Raw genomic sequence first — 13,898 nt, forward strand, 5'->3', positions numbered from 1 at the left:
AAGAGCTCCATATAAAGATATACAAAATTGATCTAATTTTAAAGCTAAAATGTATGAATTTTTTCTTTGCCAAATGATAGATGACAGCTTAAGATACCGTATCTAAAAAAAAAAAAATTAGTTAAATCTGGTGGTTAATTTATGGTTAATTTGTTGACCCCCCCCCCCCAGCCTCCTTAAAGAAATTCCTTAAGTATATTTACACGAGAATGCGCGCTTACGTAGGTTCGCTGTATTTTCTTTATACAAACCTATTTTAGTAAACTCTAGGATCGATCGAGAAATTATGACTTAATTTAACTATATTAAATATGTTACGTAACCCGGAACTTATCGTTAACATTTTCAAAATTGGACTTCTCTCCGTGTCAATAATTTATTTCTTTGATTGGAACGATACAATAAAGCACGGCGCTGGAACTAACTTTCAATACCTTAGGGCAGTGTCACACTGTCACGATTTATGTACCAACGAATTGATAAAAGGTTGAAAATCATCATTCATCGACAGGTTTGTCTTGCGATTTTTTTCTAAAGAATTGGGAATATTCTGCTGCTACGACAGTGTGTCTTCGATATCTGTGCGACAAAGTACGAGTTTTCTACGATTTAAGAACGAAGAGAGATTTGCCTGAAATCATTAAACATCATAGTTATGTTATATGATCATGGTAAAAACTACAGTGTGGAGCTTTTCATTATCTTCAATCTCTTACTGAGTTTATTGGAGTCGCCCGCGTGGCGCAGTGGTTAGAACGTCTGCTCTAGAGTTGCGGAGTTAAGGAGTCAATCCTTACGTCGCGAGTTCGAATCCCACTGTGGAACCGGACCTTCGGATGAGACCGTATAAATCGAGGTCCCGTGTTGCAGTAGGTGCTGGCACGATAAAGATCCATCGCTGCTCAATGGCCCTAAGTGCCGAGTAAAGGACAAAATTTGCAGCTCTACACCGGCAAATGGTGGCGTCTTAACATGAGTGAAAAATTCTCGAGTGGGACGTTAAACAACATACAATCAATCAATCATGTGTTTATTGTAAACGGTGTTTTGGTTTTTGTTACACATGTATTTTCAGTTTATTTAACTTTTCTAAGCTTCCTTCCTTTTATTTTAAGCAGTATTTTGATTTCGACAGTGTGAACATCAGATGCTGTCTGCCTACATCGTATTAACTCGTTGTTCAATCGCACAGTTTTCGTACAGCACTTGCCATCAATCGTCCTTTTTCGTACCATATTCGCGGTAAAGGCGTACTATGTTCTTATCAAGTCGAAGAACACTTGTAGTATCTCGTAGGACACTCGCAGTAACTAGAGAGACACTCGCACAAAGTCGAAGGACACTTGGTGTAACTCGTAGGACTCTCGTTGTGTCGTGAGTACCACGAAGTTCCACAAAAGTCGCACGAACTTCAAAGATTTACTACGAATATGAGTACGGGTGCTGTACAGATGCTGTGAAATTGTTACAAATATATAAATATCTAGCTGTGTCCAAGATTGTTTTGGACGTGATCAAAACAATCGCTAAGTTTGGCGATTTGCTGCGATCCAACACAAATATGGAAAATATCCTACGAGTACACTTGCGATAAATCCCGGTTTATGCAATTTTTGAATTTGTAATGAATCGTACCTATAAATCTTGACAGTGTGACGGAAGGAAAGTCACTTGGATAACTGGTAAACATACTAAAGTCCGTGTCACGCAATGTTCAAGAGTTGCTATCGAGTTTGCAAAATCAAACAAATTTATGACAAGCCTAAACTCTAAAATTTATTTGCGACAATGCATTCCAATATTTGCAATAGCGCTTAAATATATATATACACCAAAAGTTCTTATTTTACAGTATTTATTTGTTTTCTCTTGTTATCACCAGCATATATTTATCCTGTAATATTTTTTGAAATGAAATGCCCAGGAATATATTTATGTTATCATATTTAAGCATTATCGTACCGATCATTCTTGCAAGTCGTGGATCTACAAAATAAAATAATAATGTTTGTAAGTCAGCGTTAAAAGAAGTGGAATATCAGAATTAAAAATCCGTTACTTTCTTATTATTTAGTATAAAAGAATTATAATTATTTTATTGCACAACCCCCGGTATTTTTAGTTCAGTACAACTGTTGCATTTTTTGTCTTAAAATTTAGTTATAATGGACAAAGATAGAAAATTGGTTTATCAAAACATGTATTATGCAACCGGAATGCTTAAACTCTTTTCAAAAACGTTATCTCGCTATTTCATGACATATCATGCATTTCTTATGTGCCGTGTAGTATTAGTAATGCAGTTCATTGTTTAAAAATTAACACTGTAGCATACTGTATTTCTTGTTCTTATCGTCAATTTTAAAAACGCTCATAATGGCATTCAACTAAAAGGGATATTTACCATGAAGCACGGAATCCCTCTGGATAATCTGTATATGTCCTGAAACAAACATTGTATTTTTAAGAGTTTATATGATTGATCATTCTTCATTGCTTTTATTTTTTTCAAAACTTGTGATATGCTAAACAAGACGTATATTTTCACATACTCGTCAAAACATCCACAGTTGTGTGAAGTTCTCTGATATCTCCAAGTAAATCGATGTATTTTTTCTCTTCCTCTGGGTCCATAGAGCAGGTTTTTATAGTGTTGACGGCATCCTGGTAAACCGTGGATGTTCCTAGGTGTCGCTCTAGCTCCACTACAATGTCCCGGATGTTCCGCCATTCCTGTCTAAATTCTGACTCGGATAGAGACAGACCAGCTGAATGTCCGTAATACTGGTTCCTAAGAAAACGAATTCTTTCAATGTTGGCTGCCACGCTTCTGTCTCCGGGATTTGGAATCTCTCCCCAGCCTTTGGAATGCGGTGCTATCTTGCTTACATTGCGTAGAAGTAAATACAATAATGATATGTCTAAGTCTGAATAATCACCACTGTATTGTTCTGTTGGTTTGGGGAAAATTATCTCTGATTGTGTTTTGTTGAGGGGATTTCTACTTCCATGCAGAAGTTTATTAGTAAATTCTTTAACCTTTCTAGACAAATCAGATGGTAACACTTCAGTCTTTAGAATGTCACGTAAAACATCAGTACATGGACCCAGTATAAGTCTCGCCAGTCGAGCAGTATTTGTTGTTTCTGCTGTAGAGGTATAGCACTTGGATAAAGACATAATGTAGATGCCTTCAATACGTTTAATTAATTTGTGAAGTGTAAGGACTCTGTCTTTGTCTTAAAATGATTTCAGTCTAAAATTAAAAGAATTACTATAATAAGTTGCAATGATTGAAAAAAATAATTATTATTCATTTTCCAAAGCACATGTTTAAATAAATATGTGGTCAATTTGTAACAGATTGGGTTTTACTGTCGCGCGTTCACAGGGATGTAGATAATAAAATTGTTTTTTTAACAATAAAACAATGTAGTAATAGTTTGTGGAACGAAAGACACATAATACATGACATTTACATACAGATTTCCGGAAAAGTCATACTCACCATTCTCTTGAATGATTGGAATCTTAATGTATTATCCTTTGCTTTATGTGTAGGTATGATCGCCTTTTGATCCTAGAGTCCTTCCTTGTATAAAGCTCATACTGCACATACGTGGATCAAATCAGAATATCACTTATACTGCAAATTGTATGTATGTCAGAATGCAATACAAAACACTTCAGACTATCTATTTTATCCTCCATAGATTTAACTTTTATGTAAGTTCATCGCCTTGATAAATACAGTAAAAGTATGTATATCCGTTTATGTTTACGTCAACTGTTTTGAACACCATACAGACCATATATGGTATTTAGAACATAAATCTTTTCCTGATATCCAAGCACTTAAGGGACTCCGACCCTCAGCCAGGAAGGACAACTCTTTCATTTATAATTTAAATGAAGCTTGAAAATTAAATATTTTGATGCAACAATTTTCATTATATGCCTCTCAATGTGCTTCAAGGTTCTTTGCAAAGCTCCATACATCACTTTTAATTTCATATCATGTTAATAAACATTTGTATCAAAAAATGCTTTTTCGGGATAAAAAATTCTATTTTTAATTAGACCTTTCTGAGAAGTTTAAAGAACCTTGAAGTACATTGAGAGGCATATAATGAAAATTATTGCATGAAAAAATTTAATTTTCAAGCTTCTCTTTTAAAGACTTTTTGAATTATAAATTATAAATTAAAGAGTCGTCCTTCCTGGCTGAGGGTCGGAGTTCCTTAAACAAAATCACCAATACATTTTGTTAACCAAGGCCTCGTTTCCTGTTTTTGACTGAGGGGATTTAGGAGGACATAATACTATAGGGAATGATGAATAAGGAAATCGTTTATGAAGATAACTCAAGTGATAAAGCATTACCAGTTTAATTTGTGTTTTAAACAATAATATTATCTATATTTTCCTACGTATATATTTTCACTTGTGAGTATACGCTGCTAAGAATATGATAATGAACATGTATGAATGTAATATAATGGATTTATTTTAACTTGTCATTCAGTAACCTTTAAAATACTATCAATAGCAAAACAATTATCATTGTCCGCCTATTTGTGATTGTGTTATTAAGTGCACATGAGGAAATGATCCTGGGAGTGTATAAGATATTAAGGAAAATCGTCATGATTACATTTTGAAATGCGCCTTGCAGCATAGCCATGGGCATTATAACGTGACAAAGATCCAGGGTATCAGCACGTCGTTCATCTTGAGATTCCTTCATCAATACGTTAGTGTCTTTCTGACATACTTTCTATTTATCAATAAAAATATGCATTATGACTACTTTATTGTTAAAAATGAATTTTTAAATGAATTTTTTTACATTAATGATTGGAAATTTCATTTTATTTCATATAATTTACAAAAGATAGATTTATTTTACAACAAAATAAAACGAATAAAAATGCCAAGAATTTTGAAGACAAACTTGTCAGCTTAATCAAGTACAAAAGAAATTGTTAAATGCTTTTACATGTCAACAGATGTAGAAGTTTTGCTTGATTGCAGTGTCCAGTCTTTTATTGTCAAAAACTTTTTGCTAATTGACTCCGGTCAACAGGTAAATAATTTAATCTCACATAAAAGAAGGGAAATTGACTTTTTGGCATAGGTGTCATTTCGGTACTTTTTGAGCTTTAGCGGTCAGTCTAAATTGTTTACATGAGTATTTAGCAATTTACCCTCTTGGCTATCTTTTTGTTTAATTGGTTCTCGGCTAAGGACAAAGAGACCGAGTGCGCATCCACTTTTGCGCATTACCTACCTTTTTGGAAGTTTTTACTTATATGGTTAATTTTCACACTTTTCGGACAATATAGTTTTTAATTCTAAATTCTGATTGGCTAATATCTACAACCCACAGTGTGGGTCTCCGTATGGAAAGTGGCCCGACTCTTGGTCATTCCATGCAGAGACGCCACTGAATAAAGACTTAAATTTATATTTGAATCCTTTTCATTTGGGTTGTAGGTATGTAGCACATTTTATTAGATTTCTTTCTTTAATTTCTTTTATTTTTATAAAAGTTGTTTCCTAAATTTGAGCTAAGATTGATTAATATTAAATACTTTTAATTTGGATAAGATTATTGATAAGTGAAATAATTATTTTAATGCCTTATTATTTAGTTCAAAGTTGTTATTTTTGGCCAAGTGAATATCTAACTTTTGTGATTTTTATATGCGCCTGTTTACCTTTTAATATTTACTGTCCTTTAAATATTTTATCTTGATTAACTTAAAATCTCCGGAAACTTGTCAAATATTTTATATCATGTTTGAATTTAGCGCCCTTGTGTATTTTTGGAACTCTTTAGTCAAAGAAGTTTAATTTATTTTTAGTAATTGTCAAAATACATTTCGGCATGTTGTTTTCCATTTCTTGTAAGTAGGCCTAAATAACAAGCGATCACGATTATTAATATTTCTGTGTAAGGTAACGGGTCGCAGGAATGAGTTGTTCATTTATAACTTTGTTATTTTAATTGATTATTTGTTCACAGCGACAATGTACTTATTGCTCGAATTATACTGTTGAAGTTTTATAGAAGTATTGTAATGAGTAAATGACTAAGTATTGTTAAAGTAAAATGCATTGATTATTGTTCATTTGATTTTAAATATTGGCATTCCATGCAGAGACGCCACTGAATAAAGACTTAAATTTATATTTGAATCCTTTTCATTTGGGTTGTAGGCAGTTACACTTTTGAGTGGTCCTCCTACACTCTTACAGGACTTGTGTGTCTTATAAGGAAAAAGACGCATCTGTCATTAGTTCTAATAATTTATCACTGACCTTTTTATACATCGATGAATCTACATGTATCTATAAGCAAATGCGTTAAAATGTTCCATTTGTTTATTTTTTTAATTATTATACCCCGCGCTTGAAAAGTGGGAGGGTAGATAGTACCCAGATAGCAAGACATAGTTGGGCCAACGTTGGCCCAATTTTTTTTCCAACGTTGGCCCACTGTTGGTAACCTTACGTTGGCCCACGGTAATTTTGCTCATCGGCCCAACGTTGGTCCAACATGTTGGCATATTGTTGGGCCAACGTAGGTATAATTGTATGACAACTAACAGCCAACCTTAATAACTGGTTGGTTAGGTTGGCCCAACGTTGGCCCTTTGTTGAAATGTGAGATGGCATATTGTTGGGCCAACGTAGTTATTAGTGTATGCCAACTAGCAGCCAACCTTAACAACGGTTTGGTTAGGTTGGCCCAACGTTGGCCCTTTGTTGAAATGTCAGATGGCATATTGTTGGGCCAACGTAGTTTTTAGTGTTTGCCAACTAACAGCCAACCTTAACAACTGGTTGGTTAGGTTGGCCCAATGTTGACCCTTTTTTTACAATGTCAGTTGGCAAATTGTTGGGCCAACGTAGTTATTACATTGAAACATTTGCAATTGGTTACGTGATGCTTTACATAAACCTATTTTATGACTGTTTAAAAAATTAATAAACAATTCAATCTGCATTCATAATGCATACATGGACATGTTCAATGAAAACATTACTAATGATTCACTGTGAAAATATTTTATATACATCAATTCAATCATAATTTACAAAATAAATTTTAAAATAGACAATAGAGGTAAATTATGAAAAATTATCAATTCAAAGTTCTTAATCAGGGCTCACTTCCTTTATTACTGTACTTTTGTTGTATTCCCGCTCTTTTTCCGTCCTTCGTCGCCTCCCGTTTTCTCCATCTTGATCTTTGTCATACGTACTCGTACTTTATACACTTCTTTATGCATGGTCTTCGATTTAATTGTTATTTACCGCCACAACATTTGTTTTCCTTGCAGTCTCTGACTGAAAATACAAAATAGTTTGATATTAGAAACAATACAATTACTGGTCCAACATGAATAAATATTACTTAAATCTTTTAATAAAGAGAATGATGTATTATACTATCAGTGCACCTTAATTTCCTTGTTACAATCGTGTCTGTAATAGACAGTTAAGAATTAGATAGAAACAACTTAAAAGATGTTATTTTAATAACCTTAACTTACAGTGCTTGTGTGCAAAAACATGAAAAGAATGAATTCCGAATCAATTTTAACAGTTAACCTGAATAAATAAGAATAAATATACTTACATCGCATCTAAATGCAGCTATAGCAAGTGTATAATCCACAAATTTAAATTTCACTTCTTCTTGCTTGCCCTGCGTTTTCAGTCTATGACCTCACCACATGTGAGCAATTGAATCTGACAGCTCACTCCACAGTTTGGTGTAATTTGATTCCCGCTCTCCAATCTTTAGCGAACGCCTAACTTTTGTTTCAATTTAATTACAAAGCTGTGTCATTTTGATTTATGTATATGTAGGCTTCATTCACATCCTGTTCCTGAGAACTTATTCAGTCTTCTCTAAATTCTCATGAATACAACGCTCATGAAAAAATTCATTATTTCAAGGGTTTTATTTCAAATAAATAAGCATGCATATGCACAATTCAGAAAATATAATAAAACACTCTTTGGCGCTCTGATCACTTAAGTTCAAAGTTAAAATATTGAAAATATCAGATCTGAAAAAAAAACAGTCACACAATTAAAAGCATGGACATAGAATGTCCTCTTAATTATTTCAGAATGTGCATCTAAATTAAAACTTAATTAGAACAACCAACGTTGTTCCAACGTAAAGCTCAGCAGCTAAAAATGACACCATCATTTAGTTGGCAGTATAATAATTGGGCCAGCGTTGGCCCAATATAAATATCCCATCTTTGAAACACCTAAACAAAAGAACACTCGTGCTAACATCGGGCCAACGTCGGGCCAACATACTACTACCAACTTGATAAGACACTTTCTTTAAGGGTGTATTACAAACATCGGGCCAACGTTGGGCCAACATATTACTATCAATTTGATAAGACACTTTCTTTAAGGGTGTATTACAAACATCGGGCCAACGTTGGGCCAACATATTACTATCAATTTGATAAGACACTTTCTTTAAGGGTGTATTACAAACATTGGGCCAACGTTGAGCTAACATACTACTACCAATTTGATAAGACCCTTTTTAAGGATGTATTACAAAGAGTGGGCCAACGTTGGGCCAACATACTACTATCAACTTGATAAGACGCATTCTTTATGGATGTATTACAAACATCGGGCCAACGTTGGGCCAACATACTACTACCAATTTTAAAAGACACTTTCTTTAAGGGCGTATTACAAACATTGGGCCAACGTTGGGCCAGCATACTACTACCAACTTTAAAAGACACTTTTTAAGGGTGTATTACAAACATTGGGCCAACGTTGGGCCAACACACTACTACCAACTTTAAAAGACACTTTTTTAAGGGTGTATTACAAACATTGGGCCAACGTTGGGCCAACATACTACTACCAACTTTAAAAAAACACTTTCTTTAAGGGTGTATTACAAACAGTGGGCCAACGTTGGGCCAACATCAACATCCCTCCTTCCTTGGGAAGTAAAGTGAATGGAAGTTGCTAACGTTGGACCAACGTTGGGCCAACATAGGCATTCTGTCGTGGTTGAGAAGGTTGGCATGGTGACATTGGTCCAACGTTGGCCCAACGTTGTTCCCCCAACGCCAACCATACAACCTTTTGCCAATGTTGGCCCAACATAGTCTTGCTATCTGGGGTAATCGGTATTTGAGTCATTATCAAAAACCGCAGAAAAAAATATTGGAAAAATCAACAAATTTCTTGCATTTAGAATTAATTTTTTTTTATCGTTACTATAAAACACATATCTGAAGAACACAAAAACACTAAACTCCCACCTGGAAATTATTTGATTTCAGAGTACGAAGAAATCAAAATACTGGTTCACCTAAAATTTTGTCCTTCCTGTTACAGACACAATAATGCAAGTTTTACTATTAAGAGGTAGAAAAATAATTATAAAATTAGTTAAGCCTAGTTTGTGAAAGCATGGCAAATAAAAAATCAGTTATAATTTTTCAATGAAACAGGAGCAAAATAATTTTTTCAATTATTTTAGAGACAAATTTCAAATCTGAACATCATTTTGGTCAATATTTTCACCATTTTACAGTCGTGAAAGTTAGTATAAAAAACCACATTCACACATTTGATAAGAAATGGCATTTTATGCATGCATATAGATCCAATCTTGTTACAATTACATATAAACCACATATTTTCATAATTATAGTGCATGTAACAGGAAAGACAGGCCCATAACAGGAAAGACAGTACTTTGCAATAGACATGTCTCTCCTGTAACAGAATCCTAAATTCTAGTTTAGAAATGATTGGAAAGTAAATATTGAATCAGTTTCAGTCTGAAATCTGTTAATATATTATAAAGATATAGAGTAACTAAAGCAATTCCAGAAAAATATGACTTTGAAAGGTTTTTTGGTTTCTCAATTAAAAAGTGTAACAGGAAAGAACAGAACATGCAACAGGAGAGAAATTTCTGTGTATCTACATCAAATTCTTTATTTTGTTAAACACATAATTTAATTAATCCTGAAAATTTACGCTGGTGTTCCCAAATAATGATTAAACTTTACTTTAAAGTTAAGATAGGAACAAATAGAGTATGAAAATAATGAATATGTATGACTGTTACAGGAGAGACTTTTCTAAAATACACAGTATTGTAATAGTACAAAACAATGTTGCATGTTAATTAGATAATAACATAGAATAATTGCTGAATTACAAGTAAAATGTAAAACAAAATAAGATTCACATTAAGAAAATTGCTTGCCTATGCAAATATTTGCGAGTACAACGTAAAGGAAGGACACTGAAAGACACTAGAGTCTAAAAAAAATATGTAACCTCCATTTAAACGAAAAACATGGATTTAGAGAGCCATCCTCCTTTTGCCTGTATAATTTTCTTTTACCTTTCTTTAGAAGAAAACTCTCTTTTTTCACTGTTTTTCTAAATATAGAAACATAAAATATTACCTGGTAGTTCAAAAGAGTGTATGTTTCTGGCAAGTTGTTTGATTAACTTGAGAATTTTCCACTGCAATTTGGAAATGGGTCCTAGCTAGGTCATCAAAATTGGGAATTTACTTTCATTTTATCACTGATTGGGAAATTAAATCACATGGCAATTTTCAACAAAACAAAACAAAAACAACCAAACAAACAAAAAGAAAAAAACGAAACACTCATGATGTTTTGTTTACCGGTAGCTTACCGTATTAGAGCCAAATGCTCAGATGAGCTTTTCTGATTGAGATTTGTGTTTTGTTTGTTGGTGTTAACTTTATTGTTACTGTTTTCTTAAACTTCTCACATTTTTTTTATCTTGGTCATTTTAACTATATTTAGCACAGAATATCTTATGAAAAGGAAATTTAAATTGTTCAAATGAAGGGTCACACCCTCTTCCAAAAGATAATTAAGAAAGAATGAAATTCTTTGCCATGTCATTTAAAAAAGACCAGAAAAGATAAAATTTAAATATAAAGCTTCATGACATAGTGTAGATTAAAGTTTGCAATTGTTCAAATCATGAACCCCTAGGGTAGGGTATGGCATTATGACTGATCAAAATATTACTGGCGTAAGTTGAGACACATATCAACAAATCTCTTTTCAGGAACAGCAAACCCTTGATAAGGACGTTAAACAGTAATATAATCAATCAATCGATCAGTTAAATATGAATAAAGGCATTTATACTTAGTGTACATTCTAATTTGTTCAAATCATGATCACTTGTGTAGGGTTTGGCATCTATTGGTTAATTTAGAGTTATATTGGGGGTACAAATAATTATGAAAAATCTTTAAAAATCTTCTCATTACATGTAGCAAAGCCATGGTCAGTAATAATAGATAAACCATACAATTTTGACTGTTTTGTGGTGTATTGTAAATTATACCATGGTTTGGGTTTTATGACCCTAAGTTTAACCTCACGAGACGAATGACCCTCAGGAATTGGGCCTAAATTCCAACCTAAACAGGGCAGTAACAAATCCCTTAACCTGAGTGAAACTTTTTTTTTAGAGATGGAAAAATATATACTGCCTATAGCTAAGAACCATAATTTATTGAGTCCTTCCTGTTAAACTGAATTAATAAATAAAAAATCATATATTGAATTTATATTATACTGTGCTAATAAGAAAAAAAGTTCTCAAAAATTGTTTATCTTATAGCAATGCCTTTCTTTCCTGTTACAGAATCATATTTAGAAGTCCTTAATAATATCAAAAATTATCTTTTCATAGTTGAAAAAAGAATAAAAAATACAATAATTACTACAAAGTAATAAAATGAAAATAATGTTAAATCTGACAAATTAATAAAAGTCCACATTTTTTCTGATTTAAGCAAAATTTTTCCGTACTGTTACAATATGCTATGTCTTTCCTGTAACAAAATCACTTTTTATGTTTCAATTAACAATTAGAAACAATGAATTCTTACTCAAGGTGTATTTGTGTCACTTACTTCAATTTTAATAAAAATCATGCAATAAATTTCTTGGTTAATGATGAGATAGGTCTAAAATCCACATTTTATTTAATGTTAGTCTTTCCTGTTACAAAAATTGTCTTTACTGTTACAAATTAACACGTAACAGGATGGACATATAACAGTGTAGACAATTGCTCTATATTTGGTCATTTTTTTCCTTATTGATTACCATACAAGCTGATGATGCAGTAGGTTTGAAACAAAATGTTTAAGTTATTTTGTAAAAGAAGTTAAAATTGTTTCACTCCATTGTTTAAGCTTTATTTCAATGTAACAGTACGGACGTCATTTTTTTCTACTTTGTAAATCGTAGTTATATTTTGGACATTTTATTCAAACTTATCAAATTTAAAAAAATTACATTAACAACCTAGTAACATGGAAATGTAACCAAGGCTAATGGTTAGTATGAAACCCAGAAAAGTTAATTCTAAATATTTCTATTTTCTTGATTTTCATTGGCGTAACAGGAGAGACAAAAACTCGTGGGACACACCTTTTAGTCTTCATATTTACAAGATGAGCTTATTTAAGACAATTTTAGTGTTTTTATGGCATTTATTATGAATAGTTTAAGGCATACAAGGAAAAAAATGAAAAGAAAATGAACAACATATGCCATAAAACACTTGTTAATTCAATGGAAAGGAGTGTGTGACATCACAAAATGTGCTAATTTGAGCTATTATCAATGCATTTTTTCTTTAAATATATCACACAGCTATAAAATTAATATTCTGCCAACTACAGAATAATGTATTCTAAATAGTGATATGAAAATTTATATAATTTTTACTTCATATACTTTTTGATCGGCTTGTGACCAAAATTTTGGCGATTTTTGATAATGACTCATTTCCGTCCGTCCATCTGTACGTCCGTCCGTCTGTTACGCTTTATCTCTTATCCTCTTATACTACTGAGTGAAATTTAATGAAACTTTCACAGAATCTTTATTACATATTGCCATTGTGCACCTCCTATTTTACTTTTTTATTCGACACGTATTTTAGGTTTCCTATAGCAAAACATGGAGATTGCCATTATATGTTTACCTATGACGTCACACGTAGAAGCTTCTGGATAACATATGATAGGATGAGTTATTCCTCTTTACACATTACCAAAACAACAATATATAGCAAGACATGGACATGGGAGGCGGGGGTATTATTTAGTGAGCTCATTGCTCACAGTACCTCTAGTTCAGCATTTGACTCAATGATAAATTGTATTTGCTGACAAGGTCATTGTCAGCTGTCAATGATATCAAAAAGTCTGGACTTTAATAAGTTACATGTATGCATAAAGTTGAAAAGTCGTAAGTTTTTAAGTGTTGGTTTTGGTAAAATTTCAAATTGTCCAAAAGTTCTTTAGAATATTTGAGTATATTCACATCAGATTCACATCCTTCCTTGAATATTGTAGCACAGTACTCTTTAAGTTTTTTTCGGTATTTTTAATATACTGAGGGGTAAAGAAAGAGGGTAAGTTAAATTACGAGTTCCATTTTTATTGAAAAAGCAGCTGTCAATGATATCAAAAAGCTTGGACTTTCATTTATGGTGGGGAATGGTTGTGTATAAATGATGAACAATTCAATTTCTAGATAATAATTTAAGACACTGACTTTAATGTTACAATAATCAGGTAATAAAATAATTTTATATAAAAAAAACACAGGATTATCAAGTTGTTACAAATGTGCGGAAAATGAAATTACCATCAGTGTCAAAAGGGAGGTAACTCAATCGTTTAACTTGGGCATAATGTAGTACAGAACGATTTTCTTTTTAATTTAAAAAAAAAATATCTTGTATTTATTTCATGTAAAAATACTTTGTACCTATTTAATGGGCATGTATTTATGTACTTA

The 13,898-nt window shown here is 32.6% G+C and overlaps 1 long non-coding RNA gene across 1 annotated transcript; it reads right to left on the reverse strand.

Annotated features, from left to right (window-relative positions):
* Positions 1 to 7,058: 7,058 nt before the first annotated feature.
* Positions 7,059 to 7,895, reverse strand: LOC134257183 (uncharacterized). The gene is made up of 2 exons (XR_009989869.1): positions 7,649 to 7,895; positions 7,059 to 7,356 (listed from the first exon to the last, which is right to left on the reverse strand). It is a non-coding gene; the product is annotated as an uncharacterized LOC134257183 (long non-coding RNA).
* Between the last annotated feature and the right edge of the window lie 6,003 nt (positions 7,896 to 13,898).

This window comes from Saccostrea cucullata, unplaced genomic scaffold (genome assembly GCF_032062105.1).
Source record: "Saccostrea cucullata isolate Sc308-1 unplaced genomic scaffold, CSIRO_AGI_Scuc_v1 ctg1751, whole genome shotgun sequence".
NCBI lineage: Eukaryota > Metazoa > Mollusca > Bivalvia > Ostreida > Ostreidae > Saccostrea > Saccostrea cuccullata.